Below are 14,325 nucleotides of genomic sequence, written 5' to 3'. Positions count from 1 at the left end.
AACTGTGGCCTCATTAGACGAGATAATGGGACATGACCTTGAGCAGTGAAGTAAATTTCTACTTCTAATTCTTCCTTAGTGCAGTTGATTCTACACATTAATTAAAGATAGTTACCAAAGACGCCGCGCAGAACATCTGCACTATGCTAATGCGCCGGTTGCTGCATATGCTCAATATTTAAACAAACAATAACAGGAAACAAATGGCTCATTATGGGATCTTGTGATTAAAAAGCCAAGAAGAATTTAAGGTGCACCACATTACGAATGTAGCAACAGTAATGTTCTAACAGACTGCTAATGGCTCGGCGTGTCACCATCCACTTTAACGACCAGCGATTGGGTTTGGGCTCACATTTCAAATAAAGTAGGGATTTTATAAAAGGAATTTGCCATTTGACACATTTGCGAGGTCTCATCTGCCCACATCACTGACTTGCTTCGGCTAAGAGTTCAACCTTGAGCTAAATGATCGTTCAGTTTCTCATTTCTTTCTCCCTTTAGGCATTGGAACTTTAATTTGTTTACCAATACCTTTGCACGTTTGTATCCAGAGCTCGAAAAAAGATAAACACAAGCTGGACAAAATGACATTTAGCTGCTAAAGAGCGTTCCAGGTTTTAGCCGTCATCAGCATTTACAGTGAATAATTGAGAAAGTTAAGTGTGATGTTCTGAATATATGGCTAACATTAAAAGAAAATCATATATTTTACTATTTTATACATCATAAAACAAGACATCTAAGTAGTAAAAAAAACATTTGATTTGTTTTAACTTATTTTCATAAAGTTAATACATCTAAAGACTACTTTTAATATGCAAACGTCTTAGACATTATGAAGCTAAAAACAAAGAAATAATATAAACAGCACATGTTTAGCAAGTGAATAATTGCATTAGACTGTATCTAGTAAATACATAATGGTATTTGTCACAATGTTCTCAATGAGCACCAATTTATTTTCTTTTGTAAGCTCAATTACAACTAAAGGGCTTTTGAAAAGTGAGTAATGAAATTCTAAGCTCAGTAACTTAGCTTTTTCTAAGCTTCATGGTTACAGTCCGTGGTGTCGGATCTTTCTTGCTTCTATATTGACCCACATATTGCTCTGCTGCTCTAACTATTTAACAGTTAGTTGATGAAACCACACCTCTCGCCACCACACCTGGTTTATGGTTGGGGGGCCCCTGAAGATCCACATAGAGGACTTCAAAATTGTTCTTGTAAGACTGTTAAACATGCATATTTTTTTTTCGCAGAGTAGTAACATCTGCAAAGGTAATGCAATATGATCACTGCAAATGAACAAATGTTCAAATAATGTAGCGAAACTCAATTTCAATTTTGATAAGTAGGGAAATGGTTGCTGTAGACGTTCCAGTGAGAGCTACTGAGGCATTTAAACTTGGTGCCCGACCAGTCAGCAGCTAAACACTGCTGGCACCAGTACTCCCATCAGTGGTGCGCCTCTGAGATTCGCTTGGCTGCTCTGTTGCACACAATCAATTTGTGTTGATGGGAGGGAATTGGTGAAGGCTCACGTTTGGGAGAGATGTCATATTGACCCTTGGTTATGGGATGCGGGGTTTCCACGAGACTCTGGAGACGTGTTAGCTTCCTGGCCAGAGAGGAGATGGTAGCCTGTTGTAACTCCCCTGAGGGACACTGCTCCAGTGATTCTAGTGTTGATGTGATGTCCCAGTGTCCTTGAGGGGGATTTCAGCTTCCAGGATGATTGGCAGGCAATTTTTCACAGTTACATCTTCATCACTTTATCGATGGGTTCGTTGCAGCGATTAGCACAGCTAGTTACATGTATAGAACAAGTTTCCCAAGAGATTTCTGTTTGATTTTAACTCGGCCTCATTGATATACGTTAGGTAATGTTCCCATTTAAAATCAGAATCAGAATTTGAATCAGAATTGTTTTTATTGCCATTTTCATTAAATAGTTCCATCAATTAGGATTTTGTTTGGGTTTCTTCAGCTGCCACTGGAAGCACATCCTCTTGGCTCCCACTTGAGGTCTTGAGTGATGGTGGTGCCCCGGAAATTGAAGTCCATGATGGACAAGGGGGTAGGGAAGTCAGCCAAATTGAGAACTTATGGGAGGAGAAGTTGTCCTCTGTCTGACGCCGTGTCCTTTCCAAAATGTGAGCACCTTTGACTCGATAAGACAACTTTTGATGCAGTCATCTTGAGCTTTGTCACTTCCTGGGTATTTGGGAGGGTTTGTAGAGATTTGCTGCTGTACTTGTCATGCTGACAACACAAATCTTCCCAGTGCGTGTGAACATGCAAGGCCTTCAGGGTGTGAAGAATGTATGTCGGGTTTTGTTGGAAATATACATCGAAAAGTGTAACCAGAAATCTTTTAGAATTAGATTTCTTGAATCTCAGTAGGTGGCAGAATTTATCACGTGCAAATCTCAGCCAGGAGTATATTTATTTTCATGTAAGTCGATCCGATCCTTTAATAAAAATATTCATAAAACATCACCAATTATTCAATGAATAAGTCATGTTAAAACTATGTTGTCTCACTTACTGCAGCTATAAATATATACCTTCATAAGTGTCTCAGCCCAAATGTTTTCCACCTTTATGGATCATTAAACACCTCTTGAGATCATTTAAGGTTTTCCCATGAACAGGAAAGGGATGGACGATGCTGTCGAATGCCAGAACTAAAAGTAAAAATCTCTTGGGCATCATTTTTGTAACCGTGTGTTATGCACATATGTTAGTGTTGCTGTATTTATTGGCATCTAAATTGACCTTCTGCACACGTAGATATTCCCCACATGCCCACATTAAAAACAAAAACATTCTGAGACATTTCCTCCGCGACAATTGCGTTTCTCTTAATGAGATTTTCATGAGCTTTCTATTTATGTAAACTAGAACATTCATTAAAGCACCAGAAATGTGTCTAGGTGACATGTTGAGTTGCTTTTAATTAAATACCCAGCAAATGTTTTTTGTTTTTTGCTGTTATACCGAGATGCGAACAATGGTTAGTCTCATATATGAGCAGAAAATCCCATCATTTGCTATTAATTCTCTACTTTTCCATAATCAATCCTATGTTTTTTGATACTAAGTATTAAGGAGGACCGATATTTACTCCTTTTTTAGCACCGGTGGCTTGACGGACGGACAGATAGATTGATAGATAGCAGTGCGATTGTTTCTACACACAGTTCAAGCGAAGACACATTGAGGGCTGGCATTTAAAGTTCAAAATCAATCAGTGAATCGACCAGTTGGATGTTTGAATGTGACCACACCTGGGATTAGAAACGGTTTCAGGATGAGATGCTTCAGGTTTTACATGATGAATGCACTGCAAAGTAAACTGACACAAATGAGAAAGAAGATAATTCATTATTTTAAGGTCATACCAAGCCCTTTTTTCTGTTTTACTGAAACTATATATACCATCTTATCATTGGACATATGTGATGATTTTTTAAAACTCTAAATTGTCTTTATGTGAAAGGTTGTGTAAAGTAAACAGCTGTATATGCTGTGCTTTTATCTACAGAAAGCTATTTTCATGTTGAAGCCAGAAAACTACTTATTTTAATTTACACTCACATAACTACCCTGTATACAAAATGAGGAGATACGCTTTCTCAATTAAACTCATTTTATGTTCCGTATTTGTCTTCTTGACAGGGAGGGACGTCGCTAATACAACACACCGGTGCTCTTTTTTATGTGCTCACTCAAGTATTGCTGTTTCTAAAGTGAGGTTTTCAGCTCCTTTTTAGGGGTCTTTTTGCTAAAATGCTTCTCCACTTTGTCATTTTTTTCTGTACCAACGAATCACCACCAAAGATAAAAACCAATGTCCGTCTGTTGGCAAAGCAACTGAAAAACCGATTTGAATGACATTTTTAGGTTTGACAATGTGACAAGGAATATATTCAATATTGGTGGTTTTACTGGTTAACTGTATGGATCTGCTAATGCTAGGCCTACTCACGTAGTCCTTTTTGTATTGTGTTTGTTGCTTGAACAAATTGCAGAACACTACCTGGTATTAATAACATAAATGATGCAAACAAATATATCTTGCAATATAGACAAAACAATCATATGGAAATGTTATAGGGTGAAAATCACAATACAGATTTTGTCATTGATTCCTTAGCAAGGACATGTCCTGTTTGATAGAAACATTTATAGTTATAGCATATTTTTGACTGCAGAATAATCTACCAGTGCAGTAACGTTAGCGACGATGTTTCCAAGCTCGAGCCAACTTGAAAGCTATTTATGTTTCTAATTGTCAGGTTACACAGGTGTGTCAGTCCTCCACTAACCTTCCTACCAAGCGTGTTGGTGTTGTTCTCTTCTTAGCCAAGAATACACAAAGAGCTTAAGACGCGTGACCAAATTAGCTCTTGTTTACACCGACTGCACTTATGTTGTCCGACTGACTTACAGTCAGCAGAATAGCCTGCAGATAGGTCTGCTGGCTTACAGCGGATTTTAAACATATACTAGGCTTTCTTAAATAAAATATTTGCATTTGTCAACTTAACCCAAGGCTGCACTTTACGCTTTAAATTGGGCACGCAGGAATTCTTCCTCCTACCATTCTAACTCCTGCCTACACCATTGACAAAACTATTGGTAAGAACAGGGGTGGGTAATTCCCTCAGTGGGCCACCTTATATACTGTGATTGATGTGAGGGTCATAAGTATAAGGAAAGGAACAAGAAACCAAAGTATGATGAATGTAAAGTGTAGGAAAGTGTTTTTTTCTCTATAAACATTATCTCTTTATTAAAAGAAAAATGTAATCTTAAAGGACTTTCTAAACAATTTAACAATTTCCCAAAGGAGACCTCCTGAGGGATCAATAAAGTTTTACCTTACCTTACCTTACCTTAAATATGTTTGAATAGTAACTCAAATTTTATTCAGGATCAGAAGAAAAATCAAGTTACTTGATGAGGCCCGCGTGACTATATAGAATACAGTCAAAGGTCCACATGTGGCTCTTGTTCACTTCTATTGATTGTTTTTTGACTATTAACTTGAATTGATTGTTTAAGCGCTTTTTGACCATGTTCTAGAAAAGCACTATACAAATATTACTTACTTACTTACTTACTTCGCCCAGGTCTGGGTTAGAACTCGATCTGGAACATGGAACTGTATTTTTTATTTATGTCCGCACATTTTTATTTTATTTTCTCTGACATCTACCACCATCCAGAAGATTCCCATGGGGTCATCCTTGCCATGATGCCAGCGCTGACGTCCAGCACTGCATCGTCTCAATATATTTGATTTAAATTATTGAATGATCTTATAAAATGGATAAAAGTTAGATGGAGCACTTCTATTTCTAGTGTTTGTGTGTGTGTGATACAAAGAGCGGGTATCACTCACTCCGGCAATTATCTGGCCCACATGCTGACAGTCCAGCCATGACCTGTCCCACGTTGACACTTATTTACCCTTTTCTTGTCAGATTCCCAGCTGGAACCCTTCTATGTCTGTCTTAACCACTCTCCCTTGGAACTTTCGTACCCTTTCGCAAGTGCATGTAAATGCTTTTTGGGTTCGATTCAAACAGAGAAATGTTTTATAAATGAATTGAAGTGGTGAAAAGTCTTAAAAGAAAGATAAAAGAATACTAAAAAAGACAAGTGACGGTATGGACCCGCTCTAGTAGAAGAACTCACATTTGCCCAATCCTTAAAACTCTTCACTGACTGCCGGTTTCTGTGAAGATCAATTTTCAAATTTTGGTTCTTACTTTCAGATCTATTCATGGTCAGACTCCTCCTTACATCAGTGATCTGTTTGATGGAGTCTACTGACTCCTTCAAGTAAACATCTTAAGACATTTTTATTTGTGCAGGCCTTTTCCCTTACTATAAAAACAACATTTATGAAAATACAGACTATAACAATCTACACACCATACTAAAAAGAGAAAATGCCAATAGGGACAGACACAAAAATAGATTGAATTTTTTTTATGTAACATTTCCAACATCAATTCATCACAGAGAAGAAAAGTCATTATTCAGTGGCATTGCAAATGATAGAAGCGTCATGGTTGGAACTCACTAGACAAAACTCTCAAAATGGAATTCCGATAAATAGTGGAAAGCTGATAAGGTTAATAGAAAAGATTAGAAAACCCCCCCAGATAAGGTAAGTCAACATGGATATATAGAAAAAGAACAGTTTTCCAAAATGAATACTTAACAAGCGACTGCTGAGAGTAAAGATATAATTTATTTTAAAAACTCATCACAACTCCACAGAAAAGTATTTTACTTTAGGGAGATGAACAAATATGTGAGTTTATGAGTCCTCTGTCTACTCCCTCGCGGTTCCTTTTACCTCATTATCTTCTGTCTCTTTAACTCTGCTTTCACGGTGTCTTTACATTTGTAATAAAAAACAAAATTGGCTTCTGTTTCTTGTATCCAGTGTATTTCTGGTAAAATATAAGACTTTTGCAGAAGTGAATTCTTGTTGTACGTGTTTGTTTAAATAAGTCGTTTAATCTAATTAAAATGCAGAATAGCTCAATTAACACTCTGACCTTATAACCTGAGTCAATGAAGCCCATTATCGGCATGCATGCTGATGTTTTTGAATATTGCTCTTGTGGTGGATTATTTGCTTCCCTGCAAAAATCTAGTAATTTATAATGCAGGATTCTCTCCAGATATATTGTTCCCTTTTGCTTTTTGTTTCCAGCATGTCAAAACAAAGAAGATAAATGAGAACAAATTCTTCAATGTTTCACAATTTCATTCCAAATAAGGTACAAATGAGAAAACCGGGAGAAGAGACATTGTCAATTAAATTAAAGTGGCTTCCTATTTACATCACTTGCTGATTAGATGTAGGATATCACAGTGAAAAAGGAACAATCAACAGGCCACAAAACATGTTTTAAACACCCATCATCCTAATGGTCAAGGCAAATGATTATCTTCAAAGAGGAAATATTATTCTTAATAAGATCCATTTGCACTTTAACATGCGAGTTAACATGTTGTTTTTTTTCTCTTTTCCTGTGGTTTGAATTAACACTCACCAGCACATGGTGTACGACAGAAAAAGGTGTAACTGAACAACACTAGATATTTATTTATTGTGGAACAGAAGGCGTTTTGTTAATCAAAATTTGATAGGAAAGTCAAACGGTTGTTTTAGAGAAGTCATTTTTAATTTTAGCAGTGAGAGTGTTGAATTACTGTAAGGTCTTGGATGCCGGCCGACTCATAACACTTTTATTTGGCCCTACATGACCCAAATCCCTATCATATCTGAGACTTATGCCCACTGGCATAGTGCTGACAGAAGCAGGTGAGGTTGGGTCATATGCCATGTTTAAGGTCGAGATAACAGGGCTTCTGCTTGCTGAATCTCCTCGACAGTCTGCCAGGTCTGGTGGGAAACATCAAATGACCTGGTGGGTCTCTCTTAGAAGGCACTCGAAGAATGAGAAGCTGGCTTTTAAATAGAGTACCAGAACAGTGGAGAAAGGATGGAAATGTATCTATTTTGTAGCCACAAGATAAGGATTTTGGTAGCATATGTTTATAGTTAAAATCCTTCTTTATTTGTTCTTCTTGGGCATAACAACATAGACCTATTTCCTATTCATCCACCTATGTTCTTCATTAGGAAGGATTTTGTCCAAAGTCATATTAGCATATGACTAGCAAAATGTCAAGATACCTATTTCGGTCAAGTTTACTCAAAAATAAAGGAGTGAAAAAGATTGAGACACAAACTCTATATCTTGTTGTAGAGAAACAAGCCTATGGCTCTTGTTGACTCAGTGTTATGGTGAGATGTATGTTTATGCACTTAAAGGGCAACTAATGTGTTGATTTAAGTGTGTCTTAAATAGATTGTGTTACTCTATTGCTTACACTGAAAACACTTTTTTTCATTTTTAAGATGAAATCTTACTTACCAAAACCACGCCTACTCTGCTGTGATTGGTCAAGCTTCAAGGTTCTTCACGCAGCGTCATCAATCCAGGAAGTCTCCACCTCCAAGGGACACTTTGTATAAACAAAGCGGGGGCGTGATTACAACTGGCTCGAGGGGGAGTGAAGAACATTTCTACATCATAACGGGCTTCGCTCTCATAACCTCTTGTTCGCTGGGATTTCAGACGGAGGAGAATCAAGTAATCATTTCAAAACATGGTCATGATGAGACACTTACTGCATCTTGGAGAGGAAGACTTCAACTTTTGAAACATGTGAGTGAGTCTGAAATGTTGGATTTTTCAAATGAGTTGCACTTTAAAGGTTTTTGCAGGCAGTGCCTTTTTATTATTATTTTTTTTATCTGTAGGCCGATCCGTGAAAATAATGCCAACATAAACCCAGTTTGCGGTGTGAAAAAGGATGGGGATCACTGTTCTTCATGTTCTCTTCTTCCTTCATTTTCATCATGGACTTCATTGTTTTTTTTCCCATTTTTACCTAGTAAAATTAAAATCAACTGAAAACCTTATAAACCCAATCTGTAGGATTTAAAAAAGTGTTTCTGGCTACCTCTAGTGTCGGAATTGTGCAACTGAAATGCTGTAAATTCTCTGAATCATTGTTTTCTTTGTTCACATGTTTTACTCAGCAAAAGTTCTTCAATTATATTAAATGACTGTGTTTGAGTCATTGCTCTAAAGGAGTTTGGTAGTCATGTGATACTTATGGACTCTCCCAACAAGTCGTCCAGACAAAATTATGTAATGAAGACCATCGTTAAAACCGCCAACATTTTTGAAAACATCTAGAAAAATCTCTCTTTTAAATGTGACGTAGATTTTATCTTGCCTAAATCATGTGATAACTCTCATTGTTTGTCTCTAATTCACAGCATTTCTATTGTATGTACTAGTTTGGGTATTTGTAATTTGAACAGGGAGGGAGGAGAGAAGCACTTAATCTCACACAGGCAAGATTTCACACAAAGAAGGCAATAGTTTTTTTTTTTTTAAATTCGATCCATTCTAAATGTGCTCTTTTTTCAATAAACAAAGATGGCTGCTGGCATCCTTCCTCTTAACCTGCTAAGAATGCTCAAGGAGGGCGGCTAATTAAAACTGATGTTGCATATCACCTTATTAAGGTTCTAGAATTTCATTAACTCTGCCGGGTTTCTTCCCCGGCACTTTGCTGGAACCGAAAGAAGGTTTATAGGTCGCAATGTGTTGATGAAACATGTCAAAAGTGGTTACAGATTGACAAGTCACCCCCCCGGTTTCCAGAGACAGATCGCCTTTGAGATCTGACAAATCCTCCCGGTGACGTGCATTTTGCCAGCACATCGGCGTTCCTGCATGTCAATACACTGACTGCGGGGGAAGATTTATCTTGCAGACGAAATAGATGGCTTCTAATTACTCTGCTCTAATGTATTGATCAATATTTAGAGAGTAATCACAGAAAAAGACGAGATGAGGTGCAGCCACCTAAACATTCCACAGCTTGAAATGAAATGGAATTGAAAAAGAAAATGCAGTTGGGAGAAAAATAAGCAATTCACAAGTCGTGCTTATTATGTCATAGGCGTAAATACAAGTCACTGCTCTGATGTGCAGTATTAATTAAGCTACTATTTATTATGAATTATCAATCAAAAAGGAGTGCATTTTATGTTTTTTCTCCAGTGTATTAATCTTGATGTAGGATCATCACATCAAAATGATAAAAAAAAAGTACATTTATAAAATGGTATCTACGTACAAAACTCCTTTTTCATTTCCTCATCTTCTTCCACTCTTTCTTCACACATGATGCATTGTCCTGTTCTGTCCTGTTCTCCACACAATCGTTTCAATTTTTTATGATCCATCCTGGGAACATGGAAGTAACCGCCACATGAAGCTATACCTCACATTAATACCACGAGAAAGGGAAGACAGAAATGGAAAGAGGTCGACAAAGGCTTGACAAATGAGAGGAGAAAAAGAAATGGAGAAAAATACGATGATCTTGCAGAGAGAATACAATTTTGTACTTAAAGGGTGAGGAAAAGTGTCCGAACATACTTTTGAAGCAAGTAATTACTTTCATGAATCGTTGAAAAGGTTTAAATTTGACTTGGTTTAAGGCAGATATGGACTTAGGATCTGTTGAATGATTTCTAGTCTATAAGAGAGAGATTTAATACAGATAAAACCATGTTAAGAGGAAACTAATGTGTTCATATAAGTGTGTCTTAAATTGATCTTGGACTCTATTGTACTCATCAGTATATGTCTGTTTGTACAAAACTATCTTTTCATTGACATATTTACATTAGAAAATGTGTTTAAGCCCTGCCCACTGAAAACACTTTTCTGTAGATGAAATCTAGCCCACTCTGCTGTAATTGGTCAAGCATCGAGGTTTGTCACCAAGCGTCATCAATTCTGGAAGTCTCCACCTCCTAGGGACTTGTTGAATAAACAAAGTGGGGCGTGATAAAAGCTGGCTGGAGGAGGAGTGAAGACCATTGTTACGTCATAATGGACGCTCTCGTAATCTTGGTTTGCCGAGATTTTAGTAGGAGGACAACTTTATGAAGTAAAAACTTTCAAAATATGGTCATAATGAGGTACTTACTGCATCTTCAGACTTCAACATTTCAAACATTTAATTAAACTCTGTTATGTTTAAAATTGGGATTTTAAAATGCTTTTTATTTAACTCACCTTATTTAGTTTTTAAGCATATATGTAACTATTAACCTCTATAGACCTGTTATGTGTTTTCATTATCTTTTAATAAAAATAAATGTTACAATGATGAAATTAACAAAAAAATAAGATGTACACGTTTTTTACTGTGAAAAATAAAAATACATAATAATCACGTCAAATGCCTTTAGATTTTATGGTGTATTTCCGTGAAGTATTTTCGAAGCGGGAAATTGGCAGATTAAGTTTTGTGTTGCTCTGCGAGCGTAAAATTGAGATGCACTTGTGTGTGTTGCGTCCATGCATCTGTTCACTCTTGAGGATTAATAAACAGTCCCCCGCAGCAGTTTGTTAACATCCCTTAATGAAGGGTGATCATTTCTATACACCGGCCCAAACGCGGCATGGCCTCGGGTCTCTACACGACAGGTTGGCACATGTACATAAGCATGTGCTCTGCGATACATGTGTCTTGGTAATGCCTCATGATGTATATTTGGACGTCGCTGTCATGTTTAATTCAGGTGTAACAATAATGATGCTTTTAATCTGTGGAATTACATCATAGTCCATTTCTGCAATTAGCTTTTAATTCACCTGCGACTTGGATAATAACAAGACTTTATATAGACTTTCAAATCAAACAGATTTTTAGGTGAGGTTTTTTAATATGCGTCAAGACCAATCAGGTTCCTAATCCACAATGGCTGGAAGTAAATAAGGTGAGTGACATGCTCTTTAAGTCTTTCCTGGTTGTTAATCCTTGACATTTAAATCCATGTGTAATTTTAACTGACAAATTGCCTGGGATGCCCGGTGGATTTAAAATTGAAAAGGACAGCTTGGATTTATTTTGGAAAACTTATTTACCGCCTCCGGCAAATAACAAAGATATTTTTATCTCACCCGTGATAATAGCGAGAGAAGGAGCAAATAAATGAATAAGAACGAGATAAATAAAGCGTCTTACGTATCCTGGGATCACGGATGATGATGCTCCTGCATTCAGGACGTACAAAATAAAGATAAGAGTTTCTACATGCAAAAGTGCTCCGAGCTTTCATAAATGAGACAGCGTTTAATAGCTTTTCTTTCCAGAAATTCACTAAATTTGATATTGGTTGTTCTCTCAATCATTAGCTTCATGCATTTTTAAATATTTATTTGGCAATTCTTGTGGAAATAATCTCAAATAACACAGAAACGGATCAGGATTTTCAGGTTGAGCCGTGCCAAGAGAAGTCAGTTTGGTTCTTGGAAAAATGTTCGTACACAGTCGGCCAAGCCCTGAAAATCTGGAAAAACAACCAGAAAACACATTTGGACTTGGTAACAAACTTTTAAAGGGTAAGATAATGATGGGGCTAAAGTACTTGGTAGACCATTATCGACATCTGAGACGGAGGTTGAGCATGTTCGTGAGAAACTCTAAGCCCAAAGAAGTCTGTAAGGAGAACAGGTTTGAAAAAAATCCAGATTCCTCGGCTGAGGGTTTGTCATATCCAGAGAAAACGATTGGAAATGAAACTTTACCGTTTGCTACTTGTTTAGGCTTTAAAAACAGATGAGAAGCTACAACTTGAAGATTTCTGTGATGACATGCAACAGAAACTCCAGGAAGAGTTTCGACAAATGTCTAGCTAGCTGTTGAATTCATAGAAGTGTAACTATTCACATTCCAAATATTGCAATTCTGTTTGGGGGGAATGACATGGCTCAACCTGAAAAAATAATAATAATATAACATTATATAAAAGGATGTTGATTTATAAGTATCAATATATCAGTGCCATCTCAACACTGAATGGTTGAATTTAACAGCTCATTTTAGAAATTTTTTTTTTAATAAAATGGTGTTTTTAACTGTTAAATTTTGTTTTTAGGAAATGTCGAATCATTTTAACATTTTTTAAAATTCATAACCTATTAAATTCAATATAAGAATGTCGCTATAAGGTAAAGGTAAAACTTTATTGATTGTTTAAATGTATTAAATTAATTTGTTAAATTAATTTGTTTAAATTTATAATAGTGCCCCGCGACAATATCTGCTATAATGATTGGCTGACAGCTCGATCAAACAGCTTGGTACTCTTAAAAAATGAATGAATTTTAAAAAATATAGACATTTTTAAACTAATTATTAATAAATGTAATAGAAAAAAAAAAATCTTCGTTTCATTGTTTAATTCATGCATATCATAAAGAAAATGACATTTCAATATAAAAAATATTGAATTAAATTATAAATAAAATCAAATCATAATGCTTTAAAAAATTCAATGATTAAAAGCAAAATAAACTCTTCTTCAATGAAACTATCCAATATTGCGACGGCGCTGATTATACTCTGTAAATTTTGTTTTGTATATGATGTTGTGCTCTCATAACATTATATTTATGATGTATATAAAACCGCCCGAGGGAGTTTTTCACACTACGCCATACATACCGTACTAAATGGTTTAAAAATTTAAATTTGACACATCGGGCAATCTCTTCTTTTATAAGCTCTTGAGCAACAGGTGTCACGCTGCACTTCTGTCCACAGCTACCTTTTCGCTTTTGTACTTGGAGGACGTTCGCAAGCTTCATCATCGGGGACGAGAGCAACTAAGACGTGCAGAAATAGCAGCGGTGGGAGAAGATTAAGTGCACATATGGCTCGTTCGTGTTTTGTTGATCAGTGCTGAGGCAAGGCTGGTGTGAGAGCTTCCTGAATACAGAGGAAAACTCCACCAGTGTGTTTAGTTGTGCCAGCGTTGGACCTTTGCCTACTGAGGGTTTTTTTTTTTTTTTTTTGCTGCTATGCAGCTGTTTTCAAAACTCAAACCACACTGCTAATGGATCTATTTGAAGCTGCTTGTCACTTCCTTTCATATCACCCTTAATAATCATCTTTCTCCTCCAATGGACGGAAAAACTTTCGTTTGGAACCAAATCATGTAAAGTAAAATGAAAAATAATTAATTTAATAATAAAAAATGATTGCCCTCTGTTGCCATTTATTTCCCTGTAGTTAGTGTTTCTTTATTTTACATGATAGCGTATCAGCTGTAACATTAAAAAATTGGTGGTGGTGCCTCGTCGAGATGCAGGGTGATGCTGGGGGTCTCGCCTCTGGGCACGGATCGTGAAAGTGGTCTCAGCTGTCGGAGGATCAGGGGCAGCTTTGTACGACTCGAGCACAAACATCAGTCTTGAATGGCTGATTTGTGTGATCTTCGGCTCCCAGCGGTGCTGTAAATTGCTGTGAAAAATACATTCGACGAGAGATCTTTCAGGCAGAGATCTCGCCTCATTATTAGACATCGCAGCGTAGTTTATTATCTTCAAATCACGAGCTGATAATTACAGCTTTATTAGGAGTGAGTGTAAGTCTTCGGCTCATTTTCTGTAGTATTATAACTATGCTGCTCCTTTCTCACGAGAGAAGCTTGCCATTTTTATTTCCAACTTTAAATTAGGTCATAAAAATGTTGGATTTCTCCATCTTTATCAAGCATAGGCAGCAAAAATTGAACTGAAATAAAAATGTATTTCTGTCATGCTCGTGTTATAGATACATATTTCATAAAACATGTTTCTTTTGGTTCTTCCAAATAAATTGAAATCTGAGTGAACAACAAATGTT

This window comes from Callionymus lyra, chromosome 7 (genome assembly GCF_982586985.1).
Source record: "Callionymus lyra chromosome 7, fCalLyr1.hap1.1, whole genome shotgun sequence".
Classification (NCBI taxonomy): domain Eukaryota; kingdom Metazoa; phylum Chordata; class Actinopteri; order Syngnathiformes; family Callionymidae; genus Callionymus; species Callionymus lyra.
This window is presented reverse-complemented; position numbering follows the sequence as displayed.